This window comes from Diorhabda carinulata, chromosome 12 (genome assembly GCF_026250575.1).
Source record: "Diorhabda carinulata isolate Delta chromosome 12, icDioCari1.1, whole genome shotgun sequence".
Classification (NCBI taxonomy): domain Eukaryota; kingdom Metazoa; phylum Arthropoda; class Insecta; order Coleoptera; family Chrysomelidae; genus Diorhabda; species Diorhabda carinulata.
Genome location: NC_079471.1, coordinates 3,136,975 through 3,155,383, shown reverse-complemented (window position 1 = coordinate 3,155,383; position 18,409 = coordinate 3,136,975). Strand labels below are relative to the sequence as shown.

Genomic DNA, 18,409 nt, shown 5'->3' with positions numbered 1-18,409 from the left:
AAAAATTGGTCATTGAATAGGTCAAGGTTATTACGTAATAAAAATTGCACCAAATCGATGATGTTGCAAGGGCGGAATCTTGCATGAAACAATCAGCTAGCATGCAGAACCATTCTATTGAACATAAGTGAAATTCAGGTCCTCTATCGATTGATAGATAAGTGAGGGAGAGATTTCAGATTTCCCACCCAAACAATTACGACAATTTCTGCTTTGTTTTAGCGGTATAAGGTCTGGAATTTTTATGTATGAAGATGACATCTTCACTCAACATTTCCGTCCATTTCCTTCAGTGAACTTGTCAAAGTGGCACATTTACAATCTGGATACGAGCCAGATAAGCGTTCAGTTTATTAAATCCTAGAATAAGTTCGTCATAACTTCACTAGTAGAGGTTGTAACCTTGTACATTTTTTGTCATTTAGATCTAGAGTATATCAATTTCATAGTTGTTTTAATGCTTGTTAGTTCGATGAATAGCTGGCCATTAGAAAATATTATAATATGCTACATATTACCTCAAGTCCTTCAAGAGCTTTCACATATCTGTAGATAATTTTAAACCATTTTTTATCTTCATTGATTTCTGTTTAAAAAGGAATTAACCGGACGCTCCTTGTAATATTCCAGATGTTAATTTTTAATTGTTATTTTGTGTAGCTTTCAAATTATTTTGTCATAGAGGAATAGTGAGGTTTTTAAATATCTATTTTATTAAGTTTCGGATCATCTTCTTCCAGTTTAGTCCATATTGTTATTTGTTTGTCTTGAATTATAGAAAACAGACTTACTGCCGAGACTACATACATCAACTCTAAAATCTACTCCAAACTTTAATTTCTTCGGAGAATTTTTGGAAAAAAGTATTATTTTTTAACCACGTGTTTGAGGAATTTCTGTTCCTGAATTTTCAACATTATTCTTTAAGCAGAATCTTCTGGATTTCCTGCGGTATTCAGTACATTTTCTTCTGACTAATATTTTCTCAACATCTGATGTACTTGCTTTGCTGAGTTTTTATATTTGAGCAGTATCTTATGTACCTTGGTTTTTTTGAGTTTTATTTTCGCTTCTCAATTTTCCGGATTTTCATTTTCTATATATCCGATAGTATTTTTTGAGCAGTATCCAACAGTATTGGATACATTCCTACTGACTTTTTATTTTCTCAACCACTGATGTACCTTGCTTTTGTTTTCTTTTCTCGATGTCCGACTGAATTTCCAAGACTTATTATTTCTGCATTTCCAATACTATTCTTTGACTAATATCTTCTGGATTTCCTGCAGTATTATTTACGTGTTGTACTGATTTTTGGAAATATTTCATTTTACTTTTCTTACTACAAAGAATATTTTTAAGAACAAGTTGATTCAAAGATTCATAATTGCAATTGAACAAAAGTTTTTATATGAAAAGTAACTCAATTGTATAATCAAATAGAGTAAACACCAAATAATTCCACCACATTGATATCATTTTTAATTGCTTGTCTATCACCGTAATGATTTACGTATTGGAGAAATTTCAAATAGCATAACTGGAATTTTCGTCTTTAGCATATTATCTATACACTTAATAAAAATTTTAATATAAGTTTGATTGAAATATAATTGTTTGACTGATAATCTACAATCAATTCCAAGGACCTATTCAATCAGATAAACCGACTCATTTCGTCATAACTTGACCCTGTTTTCTAATAATTGGAATGATATTGAACAAACAAAATCAAAATTTGGTTTCCAAAAAATCTTAACGTATCTATTTATATGTTCATTTGAAAGTATCTGGTTTTACGTCTAGACTTCTAAATGAAATATTTAATCATTACTATTTACTGAATCTTTATAAAGGCCGCTTGACACGTTGCAATAAAACGTGCAATATTTCTTGATAAAAAGCATGCGCTGATTGTTTCATGCAAGATCTTGCACTTGCAACATCATCGGTTCGGTGCCATTTTTATTGCGTGCAAGCTGCAATTCTATAAAGAAATCTAGTTACTTTTCGATTAACAACCAACCTATCCATCAGGCTTCAAAACCAAGGCAGCAGTAGATATAATTATTGACACGATTCACTGACCACTTATTCACTTCATTACTTACTTACTTTTGTTATCATCATTGTTAAATCGGTCATAAAATAATGAATCAAATTTTAGGTTACGTATTTGTGTAATTCACTCATTGAATTTTTATTGGTGGTAACCATGATGCAATGACAAGTGACACATGACGTGCAATATCTTGTCAAGCGGCCTTGAACAGTTTAATATATATTTCTAGAAATATTATCATTCAAGCTTTTTGTTTGCCCTTTTAATAATATTTAGATTTAGATTTCATTAATTAAATTATATATCTTTCAAAATACTTAACTTTGCTGTCATAAAACCCAAACAGAAACTATAGATACATCATTGCAAGTGTTACAATGAGGTTTAGACAACAACAAAGCAAATACCTGAGGGTACAGACGTAGAGAATAGAAAGCAATACCTGCAATAACGATGTAGTTAACTTCAGTAGTTTGTGGATATAAAGTGATGCTTTCCATTTAATGATAACAGTACCACTGTGTATAGATATTTGTTTTGAGGAAAGTTTTCTTATTGTATAAATTACACCGTTTGATATTATATCTATTCTGAAGGCAACATTGAGATCCCATTTTCAAAGTATTGTTTTGTTCGCTTGTAATGAATATCGTCAGTTAGAGAGTTTTGTTTGAGTATTTAATTGTTGTTTGTGAAGAGATGAAGCTGGATACTTTCATGAAAAGAGTAGAAAGAAAAAACACGCAATCCATTAAGCAGATACGTTGAAATGTTGTCGCACCCAGGACTTTAACTTTAATAGTAAGTGTTTGAGGTATGGCAGGAGTGTCTACTATTCATAGAATTATATGTTGAATGACACATTCACTTCAACTTTACTAAACCTAACGTCTAAGCCTAAAATGATCCAAATGACTATTTGGATGCGACGTAAGATTGACAAGTATGGGTGGAAACAACCATCATTACTTACCATCATACTTCAAGACGTATTGGCAGGTTTCAAAGTAACAACAGGTACAAAAGAGCGGTTCAAATAACTCGTAGTAAGTGATAAAGGATTTATAGAGGCAAATAGTTTTTCAAAGTGAATTGTCTCTCTCTGATGACCAGTAGATTCGTTTATTGAATTAATTGGCTTGAAGTGCTCTAGATTTGCTTTAGATCAGTACACATTTTGTAATGTTTATTCAAGAAAAAATGTTTATAAATATGCAACTTAGTACTGTAGGCTTTTAAGGCTCTTTATTTTATTATTTTTCTGTTTCCATCGGTCTTCAACTGCTTGCACAGGTTGTGATTTTGATCTTTTGCACTCCAATTTGTTTCTACGTCTACAATATCTGCCAAAAATACATTTATCCATTATTTCTTTGGTCTAATTTTCTTTCTTCTACCTCCTTTCGTTTGTTGAATGACTCTTTTCGAATTTTTTCCGACATCTTCTTAGTACGCCCCAACCATCGCACTCTTTGAGTTTCTACGAAACTTGTTATTAATGGAATTTCTTAAAGAAATTATCTAGTTATTAGTTAATCCTTTATTCGTTTTTATTCCCCCAAGGATTTCTTCAATACTTCCCTTGTCCATATTACCAACATGTATGTTATTGTTGTTTGTACTTTTTTCTTTTTGCTACTTTTTATAGAGATATTTCATTGCGTTCTTCATTTTTATTCGTCAGTTTTGCTTCCTAGTATTCTTATTCTATGTTTCCTCCTGCTTCAATTTCTATGCCTTCTTTCCCACCAAACACATTATGGCTAGCACTTTGTTCTCTCTTGGTTTATTCTTATATGTTGCTTATGATGATAAACCCTTTTTGGATATTTTTTATATAAATTTAAAGTATAGAACATCGTTTTTTTTTTCATTCATCATGTGTATAAAAAGTGTATGCCAAATAAAAATTAACTGGAATAGAATAAATAAAAAATTGGTTCCAGCAGTGGCAATATCTCATCAAACATCTACGGTACACAACAATGTGTGTGATGAATATTCATAATGATATTTTTCATAGAATTTCTAGCCCCTAGAGATATCTACCGAAGTTTGAAATTATGTTCTGTTTGTTATATGAACGTGTACAAGCAGCTTCGTAAATATTTGACAACAAACGATGGAATTTTATATGTTTCTATGATTTACTTTATTAGTTTTCTTCAACTTCTTTAGTGTTTCTCCGATAATGATCCCAGAAGTATCTGGCACAACAAAGAAAACACAAAAATATTTTTATTTTTCAACGTAAACTCCTTTTAGCTCCATATACTTTCCCCAGCGATGTTCAATAAGTTTGATACACTTTTTAGCCATTAGCTGCCGACTTCTCTTCATTGTTGAGAAATTTGGGAACAGAAAATAATCCCAGGGAGCTAAATCTGGCGAAATTTAGTTCATTAATTTTGGCAATTGCAATAACAGATGTGTGAGCTGGTCCATTGTCTTGATGAAACAACATTTTCTTCTTAGCCAAGTGCAGCCGTTTCTGTTTGATTTATTCGTTCGTATAATACTCGCCGTTGATAATTTTTCTGTTTACAAAAGAGTCAATGAAGATTATTCTAAACGCATCCTAAAAAACCGACGCCATGATCTTGTCTGCAGATGGAACGTTCTTTGTCTTATCTGGATTCGGTTGTTTTGTTCCTGGTATGAAATAATGGACCGATGTTTCAACCAATATTGCGATGGAAACATCTTCACGACGCTGTTTTTGTTCCATTGTGAGGAAACGCGCCACCCATCTTGCGCACAGCTTTCTCACGTCCAAATTTTCAGTTAATATGCAAAGTACTGCACTTTTTCAAATGCCTACTATGTCTGCCAGCTCCAGCACTTTCAGTTGACGATCAACCAGTCCCACCTCTGGTTTTTTTTAACATTTCTGGAGTCGTCACCTCATTTGGTCGATCACTGCAATGCTGGTCTTCGCAGGTCGTATGGCCTCGTTTAAACTCTGCTTCCCAATATTTTTACTGATGATAACGATGATTCTGATATCGTATAGTAATCAAATTGAGGATAGACTCGTCTCGAATCGAGTCCTCCACCCTGTTTGATGACTTGATTTTTTGTTACTGTCTCATATTAGACAACAGAATGTAACATGTAACATGAAGTAACGAGAAAAACTGCCTAATGTAACTAACCACCTTTGAAATTCTCTCAATTATTAACAAAGTTGTCGTGAAACAACGTAGATATATCTGGTCTTTGGGGAGTAGCGTGAGCGTTAAGCATTTAAGTGGAAACATTAGAGCAACACGGGGTGTATGGATCGATTATCAATGTATGACATTTTCCTTTTGCATGCTAGAATAAAATTTACAATAGTGGCAGTAAAACTCACGCTTGACATGACAGTTATACAAAGAAAGGATAACATTGAAAATACGATAATGTTTTTAGATAATAACAGATTTATAGATTTAATATCATTTATTTCCACCGTATAACTTTCTGTTTTATACTAAAATACTTACACCTGTTGCTTCCAGGCGTCGCGATTTTAGCTCTGGTGCAGAAATTCAATAACTTATTCGTTCTAACTCGTATCTACTCAAACTGATGATTGGTTATAATTCTGATGTAATAATTTAATCCTCACTAATTTGTGAGCAGCAATTTTACATCTATAAAACTTGGTTTTGCTTTTGGGGTTATTAGAGGGGTGAATAATTAATCAAATATCTAGAAATCAATTGAATAGCTGCTATGAAAAACTCGTGGAAACGGAGAATACATAACAGAAATAGTGTTATTCATTTTCTTATCCATTCTAATACCAAACAGTCCTCGACATCTCGATTTCTTAAGTTGGTTGTTTTACAATTAACGACGTATCATATTTTTTAATGAAGTCAAAGATCCACATCATCAGAACCATTCTTATCCTCTTTAGGATGTATGCGTTGAGAAACGCTTCAAAAGGAGCTCCAGGTCGAACAAAACATCAGCGATTTCATACATCTTAAAATCTACTAAAGCTGGACCAAAAGAAGATGAAAGAAATCGCCAGACAAAGATTTGAAGGCTTATACCAGAGAAGATTACGCCAGGCATCTAATGCCAAGAGATAAAAGAAAGAAGAAGTAAAAAGAACAGAAGGAAGACAGCGTAAGAGTTTATCCCTTCTAGAGAAAAATTCACCATAACCAAAAAAAAAGAGTGAAGCGGAGCCGCCACCAAACTCATGTCGACCTTTTGGAATACATAGTTCTTTGAGAAATACATTTTGAAACGGGCGGGTTTGGACTAGATGTGTGACGTATCATTTTCAATGTCAATTTCAACGAATTTTTGATTTGAAAATTATAAATTTCCACTTCTTATATTAAACGAAAGATTGGAGTAAGTTAGTAAAATAGGCTAAAGACAGATGTGTAACAATTCAAAATGAAGAATCAGTTTTATGGGTGAGATTCTGTTAAGAAAAAAAAATAGGCTTGGAATTATCAATAAGTAGTTTTGTTGTGATAAATCAATACGAAATATTGATTTAGGTTTTAGTATCTTTGCTTAAAATTCCAATTTTTAATACAAGTATAAACTATTTGAGTTGGATTCTGTGTTTTATATGTAAACGTCTTCTATGCAATACCAATTATTGATACAATTATCTAATTCTGCTTTTTGATTGGCGGCTAGATTATTTTGAAGTTGTTAGGTTAGGTCGTCAATCATTACTTTTGGTTGTTGACCATAATGGTATTGAATATATTAAATCGAACTTTAATAGAAACGTTTGTACCATATACCAAATTAATCTGTTAATAGAAAAGATCTATAGTACTTAATTTGACCTAAAAGAATTGAATATTTATAATTATTTTCCTTGTCATTAGTTTTTCTAAAAATAAATGAAAAATTTAACTGGAAATCTAGTTTACTAACTGATTAATTATTATTTTCTTCTTGAGATTTGTTCAGAGTATCTAGAGATTTTTAAACAAACTTTTAAAACAAGGACTTATGTGATTGTAAAGAACTTTCTGAGAATATTCCCAGCTGTTCAAACTTTTAAATTAAAATTGAGTTGATCTGAAACAGTATTTTTAGAAAAACAAGATGTGTACATTGTATTCCAATTAATTAGAATAAAACAAAAATCATTATCTTCCAAAATGAATAATCGAAAAATATATTTAGGTTGATCAATTCTTTGAAAAAATCACTCAGAATTGGTTAGAAGATGCTCAACTAATCGTTAGTTACCTAGAATGGTAAGTTCCGTTTTTTTTCCCTTTGAGGAAACAGAAAAAATATCAATCCACGTTTCTACTTACCCTGCATCTAGTTTTTCGATACTTTAATCATTTTAAACAAAAATATTGAAATTTCTTCGAGCGTGAATAGTTCTTTTATATAAAATGTCCATACAACTGTAGGAAAAGAATAAATTTGACATGTCTAAAAGTCTAAATTTATGATTATTCATTTTCTATGCTGTGTACAAAAATTTTTCACGCAAAATATGGAGTATAGTCTCTGCGAATTATTTAAAATTATGTTAGTTAAAACGTATTTAAATTAGAAACTAAATAATATCATAAACGAATCCCCTGATGATGAATATCTGGCGACAACCGTAGTTACATCTCACAACAATTCAAGGTTTTTATTATCTAGTCAATTACATGATTAATTTTTATTACGAGTACAGAAGAATTGCACTATATTTACATACAAAATCGAAAATTATCCAAAAAAATGTTACATATTTTTAATCTATATAAGAAATACTTAAATATTCGTACTACAGATATTTTGCGACTGGTATTCCTCAAATTTGAGAATTGCTTCAATAAATCATTATTAGTTTATAAAATTAAATGACTAACTCTCAAATATTACTAAAAATGAATATATAGATACCGAGTGAGTCAATCATTGTTGTAGCTGAAGAATTAAATGACGAAACTGATGACGATACTAATACTATTCCTACCAATATAGAAAATTATGATTATAAAATAAAGTTAAATTCAAACGAACTCAAAGTACCATTATTAAACCAAACGAGAAGCTCTAGTACAATCTTTAGAAGGTCGAAGGGAATCTGATAATCGGGGACATCTGGTACTGGGTTGGTTTTCCACTGCTTTCTTTGTAATCTCAATATTCCACGTGGATTATTTGAGCGCGAACGATCTTCAAGCATCAAACCTCCACTATTAAAACGCTGAGCCATTTCACATATTTTTTTGCTGTCACTTTTGTTTCCAATAATTTTGGAGCACCTTCTAATTGCATCCGTCATGAACACATGCAACCTTCTAAGGTATATGAGTCACCTCGTAAGTAAATGAGATTTGGGCAGAGATTATTGCGGGAATCCCCGGGAAAATCAAATAACGGGTAACTGAGTTTAGGAATGGTGAATCGCAACATCTGGTTCAATTCATTTAGACGCACTGTATAACTAATATAAAAATCGATAGTGGAATCGCTTTTTTGTGTCTAAACTAACAGAACTTCATTCTTCTGAGCGTTTTCGAAAATCTCCTTTTGCGACTCGTCTGGTTAGTTGCCTCGTGACGTTAGTGCCTTTATACATCAATAACTATTTTTTGTAAGCAACAATGTCTGTTGATTTCTGTTCATCATTATCGTTATTTTCTTCACTAACCGATGGATTATTTGATTGATAGACTAATTTATTTTTTAATTGACTACAGTAATACAAAGAATGTTTTAAGACGGAAGAAGTGTATGATTTTTAATAGAGACTGTACTGAATTGTTTATTTTGTGAAATTAATTGCTGCATCTACAAAAATTTGATATCAGATTAATGCAGTATCTTCAATGACCAGTGTAAACATCATGGGTGACCTGGTAATACCTTTTATCATAGTTATATATTTTAAAGGATAGTTTTTTTTGTAATAAGAGGACATACTCACCATTCTGCTTTCTATTTATCATTCGATTTTCATTTTTTGCTTCTCCAGTGGCGTGGCGATTAGGATGCAAAGGGCATCGCACCTTGAGCGCTTCTCTCACAAAACAGAAAATTTCTGAATAATTTAGTACCAGTGCTGTGTAATAAATGTTAATTCGTGAATAAAAAAAGGCACCAATAGTCTTAATCAAACGTTCTCGTCGAAATTCATCTTTACAGAAAACTTCTGCAAGTTTTCCAGAACTTAGAGATTCGTAGATTTAGAAATCCTCTCCGGGAGGAATCTCAGTTTTATCAGAAGTTCACAAACCATCACATCAATGTTGAAATATGTGAATTTTCGTTATTCTTTTTTAAATTAAAATAGCATTTTTTTCTCCCTTTAGATAATTGCCAAAAAATATGTTACAATACATGATCCCTTATTTGATGTACGAGGATGATTCCAGAAGTACCTGGCTCAACAAAGAAAACACAGAAATTTTGGAAAAAAATAGATTGAATTCTCAACGTAATACCCATTTAGCTCCCTACACTCTAAGCTCTATCACTAGGTTAGACATGTGCACTTATTTGATTAAGAAAAATAGTTAAAGTAGTCCTAGACGTAGTGTGTAACCACGAGAATATTTTTAAAAGTAGAAATCTACTCACGAATCAATCATGGTATAGTGAATTTCACTTGAATTTTCCTTAGTATTTTATTGTTTTTGAACTTGAAACCGCTCCCGTACTCGAAATTCGTCGATCCACTGTCTAATTCACAATATTATGACTCTGAATTTTCATTTTCTAAAGAACTATGGCCTATGAAAAGAAAAATCTTCTTTCAATTGGTGAGAGTGAATTCAATATCAAAAGCAATTTATTATAAGATTAGAACTGGACCTATCATCCTTTATATCAACACCTATTCTACTTGATAATTAAGTTCCGTATTGGTATTATTCAGTAGTAACTACATGGTATTTCGATAAATCCTCATTACACAAATATATTGTATCCGGATATAACTTGTCAATTTAACCTTAATACATGTTTAATGGCCTCTTACATATCATATGTCCCTTGAGACAAATGTAATTAAGCTTAATGGAGATCCATACATTTGATTTATATCCTAAAACTAATTAGAGCACGTTCAAATTGCTATTTATAGACTTTATAGTTCATATAGATGTTTACTAAGAATAAATAAATGTTATGGGATTCGCAAAAGAAGTTAATGGTCGTATATAATAGTTCAATAGATATTTATGCTACAAGGGAGTGAAATAATAATGTTTTACATGAGTAGGACGGTTTACAAAAATGTTATTTTACTCACGAGTTTCATACAAAAATTTTTTTACCTCCGCAGATATAAAAAAATCGACAAAACTTGCAAACTTCAGTTGCAAACAACTGAAACGTTTAGCGAGATTTCAAAGCAACCGGGGCTCCTCCACTCAGAGGGAAATTAATTTGCTTCTTCTTCCGGCATTGTATTCGAATGGCTCCTTATAACAGAGCTATGATTTTCCAAGAACAGATTGTCTTCTAACCACTGTATTTTCAAATATCTTCGAGGCTTTAGCAATTTTAGAAACTGGCAACGATGTATTTGAATTGGGTAAATGTGAAGAAAAGACTTGGAAGAATCAATACAAGTAAAGAAACTATTTGAAGATGCCAGGAGAATATGGAAATCAGACGATAATGCAGAATTAACATGATTAGTAAATTTTCCCACATCAAAATACCTTGTCTCTATTAATTTATGTAAAATATTCGAGACTTTAACTAACAATTATCAAAGATTCTGAAGGGGAGTGATTCCCTTTGAAATTATTAACACTTACGACTTGATAATCTAAAGCTCCATCGCATGCCATTATCGTTAGTAACAATATTCCAAATTATGGAAATATCTTAATTTAATTAGTTAGTTAAGTAAAATACTTTGAATATCTTTATACAAACTCGGCAACGTGAAACTGGAAATGGGAGCTTAAAAAGAATATGTATGTAAAGAAAATTTTTACTCCAAGTTTTCTGTAATAAGATGAATACTTCGGTGGAGATACGCTGCAAAAATTAGACATTTATATACTTTCCTCGTTCATAGATAACTTTTAAGACTTTCCGTTTTGTTATATATCTGCGTTATTAACTGATTTCCATTGAAATATGTATATAAAGCTGCTAAGATCAAACAGAAACAAAAATATATCAGAAAAAAAAGTTTGTCGAGTTAATTTCCTTGCATTAAGTTAAGTAGAATTAATTCTTCAATTCAAATTCTAAGAATGGAAACAAATTGAATTTATAAACGCACGCGAATGTTCTTGGAAATATTTCTAAAGATTATAAAACCTTATCTTCCATTATACCACTCCGCTTTGGAACAAACCAACTAATTTATTCATTTATTTTACTTCTTCGTGCCGAAGACGGCGCCAATCGTACTAATAGCTAAATTAGACTGTCTTTATCGTAGTGGGGATTTACACGCTCAAGATAGATTTTCTGAATTTGCATTTGAGTTAAGTTACGAAATTTGAATGGTGCAAAAGGATAGGAAATTGAAGATATTTAGTGATGAATATATAAGAATTAAATTGGAACATGATTAAATTGATTGAATTCGATTGATATTTCTAAGAATATTTGTTAAGTGTTGAATCAAAAAACCTAGTGTCATATTAGACACCTCTACTTCCTGTCCCCTTACTAGATTTCCATCCTCCCAGCCTTTTCAATTGGAGTATATTTGCATTGCTGTTGGCTAGTAACGTAGCGGCGGTTCTACTTAGAACGTGGGCTGTAAAGCATTTCGAGTCTTCTGAATTCAAAAAAGTAGCAATTTTGTGAGAAAAATTAGCTTGTATTGTACCCAATTTGTTGATTTTTTACTATTCCACCTCTAAGCTGAACAAAAAATCTGTCGATTTCTATGTTTTTTCTCAAATTCATGTAGTCTTGAAATGATCTTCACCCATACTGGATCAGTGATTAAAAATGATCTACTTGTATGTGTTTTGGAACCTGGGATTAAAACCGAAATCTTTTCTTCAAAAAAAAAACAACATCGAGAATTTTCATTTTCACTAATTCGTCCGTCCGACAAGAAAAATATGATACCATAATAACTGTGCACGTGTATAAGGTCAAATAAGATTTTTTTTTTGAAAAAATACTGATTTAAAAATCATAAATATATTACCTTCATCGGTAGAAATTCATTTGGAGCTTTATTCAAATAATCTTCTATATTCTGAGTTCTATTTATTGTGCCTGAAGCCCACATTTCGTCGTTTTAGAAAGGCAGTTGCTCATTTTTCAAAACATCATTTTTTTTTCAATGTATAGCTCCGTTCGAATCATACATTATCCACAAAGTGGACTGCTTCTTTTGTTCTAAGTGTACACTTTCGGAACTGGTATTCTTCACCTTTTTTTCTTCTCACCACTTCCTCTATAATTAGTTGAGTCAGCAGCCCGTCGTATTTCTGGAGGAGTACAATTCATCAATTCTTCATCCATCAACAGTAACAAAATAGGCATCTGCTTGATTATTCTGAGAAAAATGCTTGGTAATTCTTAGGTATGCTCAGAACGAATCAAAGATGATGATGGTTATTTCATTTGTGTCTCGAGATCATAGCAAATCTTGACGCTTCACATATTGGTATGTAATATAGTATTTAACAACAACTTCTTGGCATGTTTTCAAACAATTTGTTCAAAAAAATTTTGTGTGATTTCTGCCTTAAATTGTGAAGGAAGCGACCTGGGTGAAAACGGCGAAGAAACGATTGATTTTTTTGATAAAACCACAGTAGCTTGATGCGTTCCCGCAATATCATCAATAAAAATAAATTGGAGAGATATCTAGAGGGGAGTATCTTAGCTATCACTTTCTATCATGTTTCTATTCAATACAATTAACTCAGTACGGCCACTATAACAAACTCTTCGAAAAAGGTGAGTTCCTCGGACAGGCCGTTGGAGCGAAGGCATCAATATATTTATCCATGTTTTCTACTGTCTGGAAACAATCAAGTGCTGGTACTCCAATCTCCATGTGTTTCAGAGTTACTTATTAGTTATATAGATACAAAAACACCTCTAGGATTAAAAAGTCTCCTCACCAAAATTTCGTCGATATTAGGAGAATTGCAAGCCCCAGGTATCGGTTACCAATGAGTCTTCCAGTTATTGGTCACTAATGGGTCTTCCAGTTATTGGTCACTAATGGGTCTTCCAGTTATCGGTCACCAATGGGTCTTCCAGTTATCGGTCACCAATGGGTCTTCCAGTTATCGGTCACCAATGGGTGTTCCAGTTATCGGTCACCAATGGGTCTTCCAGTTATCGGTCACCAATGGGTCCTAGATAAGGACTTATAAAATTCCAATTTGCTGGTTTTCAAAAATAGTTGCCTCAAATGGGTAGTGCGTTCGACGACAGTCGGACTTACGGGTTTTATGCCCGACGTGTACTGTCTTTACTGCCAATTCATGAGAATGTAATTTCTAATAAAAAGAAAATTGTACTTAACTTTTGTTTGCTGGTCGAGGGCCGGATTTCAACGCTTTGCGGGCCGGAGATGGCCCGCGGGCCGTAGTTTCCCCATCTCTGCTCTAAGATTTTAAGTTTATTTTGATTTAGATTCAGGTATATATATAATGAAATAAGCATGTCAGCAACAAATCATGTCAGACGCTTATTGCCTTGCTAGGTAGATTGAATTAGAACTTTGTGTTCGTGTACAAATTATAACGTGAGAAAAAAGCATTCTTGAAATTTATAAAATATTCTGCGAGTTATTATAAATTTATTAAATTAGTTTCGGACATCTTTCTCTAGGGGTTGAAATATGAAGAGTTGTACAATAATACTTTACATATTCTTCAATTTATATTGTATAATTTTCCATAAAAACATATGAAAATTTGAAAGCAATTCTGTAAATTATTTATATATATTTATATGAAGGTATCGAAGAATAATCTTTCTTACTAAATTTGCTATGGATAATAATAATTAGAATATTCATTCTAAGATTTATATTGACATTACTACTATAAAATCGTTAATTCACATGTGACGATTATGTCCGACCTTCAAGAGGAATCTCTCAAGGTAGTCTGGTTTTACGATCAGTCGTTAACCCATAGGTTGTACACTATTAAACATTATAATTAAATATATTATCTGTGTTGTAGTTTCCTCTAACCTGATGACCTTTTCACCACCCCAATAGCCGAAGAAAGAGAATAAAATAATCGCAGCTATACCCACCTTACTCAGGATGAAAACAAAGTTTATTGTTCCCACGAAAATGTATTTCGTACGTCGATTCGTTTCTTTTTTCACCTATCTTGCGACAGTGGTAAACACGCAAGCAAACCAACAAAACCTCAAAATTAACACGACCACAGCCCCGCAGAGAGAAATTTCACTATATCAGAGTCAAACCTCAAATATTTTTCAACCCCACATAAATATTGTTTGTCCCTTTACATCCAAAAAAGAGCCCAACTAACATTTGGGAAAATTAAGTAATCATTGTGTTGATTTTACAAATTTCAGTCGTGTGTGAATAGAATTAAACAAATTATGAAATATGACGGACATTATAATGCATCTTCTATGATCTATTGATGTAAGGAATATCTATTTATGATGATACTATTCACAAAACTTCATCTTATTCTTCAATAAAATAAATGACATGTTCGTTAACCGTAGTGCCAATCCCTAATCGCAGGTAATTGTTAATAATTCCTAATTTTACAACAAGGATTAATTAAACGTCAACAAAATGAGTGAATTGACATGTATGACGCTTTACTGTCATGTAGTCATTCCGTTCGATCCACAGAACTCAAAAGTTCTGTTGTTTGACGGTACATGTCACTGTCTACTATTACGACACTCGGCAATGGATTTTCTCGGTTTAATAGATATGAGCTTGTCATTTTAGTGTACCTTAGTCTTAAGACATCGAATTTTACTTGGTCTCTACGACTTTCAAAACTATTTTTCCATGGCTGGAAGATAGTTTTATAGATTTTATATCATCATCATATGAAAAAATGTAAAACATACTATCTTTTACTTATGGATATCCGGAGAAAAAATACTGTTTAGCATTCGCGACGCCTCTGAATTCTATTTATGTGATTTGTTTCTCTTCACAAATAAATCATAAATCACAAAGATCGACGATCATAACTTTATGAAAAGTCAACTTCCACAGTGACTCTCATGGCATACTAAGTGTCCATAATGGTGTTTCCAGACGAAAAATTATGAGAACGAGACCGTTCGATAGATGTCATGTAAACGGTCGGTAAAATAGAGATATTGCTTCTTATGAAAACCTCAAGACATGTCGAGAATAAAATTCTGTTTTTTTTTGTTATTTTCAAGGCGGTTAGTAATTTTTTCATGAAAGCAACCTACTGTTATTGCAGAATCTCAAATTATTTTAGATAAATATAAAGCAGAGTAAATATTTAATTTAGTTAATGGATTCTAACATAATTCCCGAAGGTGCTTTTTGGTACACATCTAAGCATTTACTTGTACAAGGGTCGTTTAAGGCATTGTTTACGATCACATGAGGAAGAATCAAAAATATTTGTTGAAGGATAACAGAGGTCAAGAGTTCCAACTAAACCATTTATACTGATGGGTTTGTCATGTTTCAGAAGCTTAAATGTTCTTTGTCAAGTTGTCGATTAGAGATTATAGTTCTGCTAGAGACGGTCAAAAATATTATCTATATCACCACCATTCAATAGACCATTCATCATTAAAAAAATTTTAAATAGATTTAGAATTTAGTAGAAAAATTTAACATCACTCAATAAGTCGTGTGACTAACTTAGAAATACACTTTTTTTGCCAAAAATTGAAGAAGCAATGATAAATTAACACACGAAATTATTTTGAATTTACTGTTTTGAAAATAACACTTCACTTAAATGGCTGTCACTTTTTTCAAACTAATCGAAATATCATGAAAGATGAATTTGATATATTTCTAATTTCTATATATAAATGTACTATTAGCAAAAGTTTACTATTTATTAGTGATTATTGAGACTATTTTCCGAATATTGAGATGTCTGTCCTACGTAAACAACCACAATTATAATTATCATATCTTGAAAGATGAATTCGATATGTTTCTAATTTCTATATATAAATGTACTATTAGCAAAAGTTTACTATTTATTAGTGATTATTGAGACTATTTTCCGAATATTGAGATGTCTGTCCTACGTAAACAACCACAATTATAATTATCATATCTTGAAAGATGAATTCGATATGTTTCTAATTTCTATATATAAATGTACTATTAGCAAAAGTTTACTATTTATTAGTGATTATTGAGACTATTTTCCGAATATTGAGATGTCTGTCCTACGTAAACAACCACAATTATAATTATCATATCTTGAAAGATGAATTCGATATGTTTCTAATTTCTATATATAAATGTACTATTAGCAAAAGTTTACTATTTATTAGTGATTATTGAAACTATTTTCCGAATATTGAGATGTCTGTCCTACTGTTGTAAATAGAGCAGTGATAGTCAATATGATAACCAACTTGGAAGCTAGCAATCGATAACGGTCACTCTCGTGAAGAATATATTTTTAGCATTTAAAATAATAATAATTCTATCGAATTTGTCTGCTTTCAAATTGTTTTTATATAAATTCCATGTTCAATGTTTCTTCATCCATTAAAAAATTTTTCAGTAACTAAAAATTACATAAAAAACAGTTATCCAGAAGTTTATAAAATTCTGGGATCGTATACAAATACATTTTCAAAGCTCTCGAAAATCTTTTTATACTTTTAATTCAATAGTATGTTTAGAAGAGAGAAATGAAAGAAAAAGAATGAAAAGGAACTTTTTTTGATTTAAGTGAATTTTACTGCATCGAAGCCCTATTATGTGCTGTATTGGCTTTCCAATTTCGTTTTCGTGATAAGATTGCTCTACAAGGAAAACCTAATTACAAAGAATAAATTCGTTTCTATTTGATTCTTGAAATTTTAGCCAGAAACGAGGCTAATAAACAAAAAAGTCCAGAAGGAACCCTTGTGAGATGAAATATCAAGTTTGAAAAAGAATAATTTCCATTGACTTGGTAACATGGTTCGTTTAACAGAATATGTACGCACTAATGGGTAAAGTAAGTTCAATTTTTACTTATAAGAGCTTCTATTTATTTATTAACAATTAAAGTGCAGTTATTAAATTTAAAATGTCAACTCTTCTCTTCGGAATGCATAAATTCCACCTAAAAATAATTATATACATAAGTAGAAATATAAAAAATGAAATGAGTGCGACTTGAACCCGAGACCTTCCGCATATGAGCCTCGTACTCTAACTTCCATGCTACCGAGACCTTAATAAGAATATTCTTCACGCATAGTGCGTAAAGTTTTACTTAGTCGAAAGATGAACGACCTTCAGACATATTTTTCGAAACAACAGACACCGTGTAATCTATTCCGAGTCTTTATTCCTAGTTTTCTATGGATATATTCAATTCTTGAGTTTTTTGTGGTATTAATGAAGGTATATATCATAATACATGGTGTCATATCGATTGAAACTTAAAGCTATGGTGGTTGATCTATTAATCCTAATCCTTTAAGAAACTTTGGAGGCTCTAGTTGATTGAGATCTTTAATTTTTATTCTAATACATCAAGGTTTGATGTTCCGGTGCTCCTTAGTCACTAGCACTTCGAGAGAATGTGGGAAGAAGATTCTTTTTCTGTTGAAGCATCTTCAGATGTCCAATGAAGCAGTAATGTTCTTAGATTGCTCCTACTCAGATTAGTATGACTTCTTTGCTTGAAGATTATCTTTACATGTTTCAACCTCTAATTTTTTCCTAAATCTACCTCATTTTCTAATATCTTCTCTATTGTTCTGTAGATGTAATTTCACAGAGAGCCATAGGTCCTTCAAAGGGTTCATACTTTAGCAAATCCGTCTGCTATTACATTTCCTTCATACCAGTATGTTTGTGTAACCATTCTCGAATCAGCTTGGATCTTATTACATTGAAACTAAGAATTCAATTGGACAAGATGATTATCTGCCCTTTGTGATAATTTTGAACTGTTACATTTTTCGATTGCATAAATTTATGCGGTACTTTGGTTCTTCTTCAAGGTAAATTCAACGTTCTCGCGTTATATTGAAGTAACTAGTTGGTGTAGCTGAAGGTTTTGGATTCAAATGAATCAATTTTATTAGAATATAGACAAGATTGAATTTAACATATTCATTTTAGTTATATCCACTTTTATATCGAAAGATATTGTGTTTTTTAACTCTGCATAAGTTTTTTCCTCATAATTCAATTAATCGAATTAATATTTTAAATTCACTATTTGTATTCACTTT

General features: G+C 31.7%; 1 protein-coding gene across 2 annotated transcripts in view; it reads left to right on the top strand.

The window, feature by feature from the left end:
• Positions 1-18,409, top strand: part of LOC130900134 (high affinity cGMP-specific 3',5'-cyclic phosphodiesterase 9A) — a 161,667-nt gene that overhangs the window by 23,261 nt on the left and 119,997 nt on the right. The gene's annotated exons all lie outside the window — the stretch shown is intronic.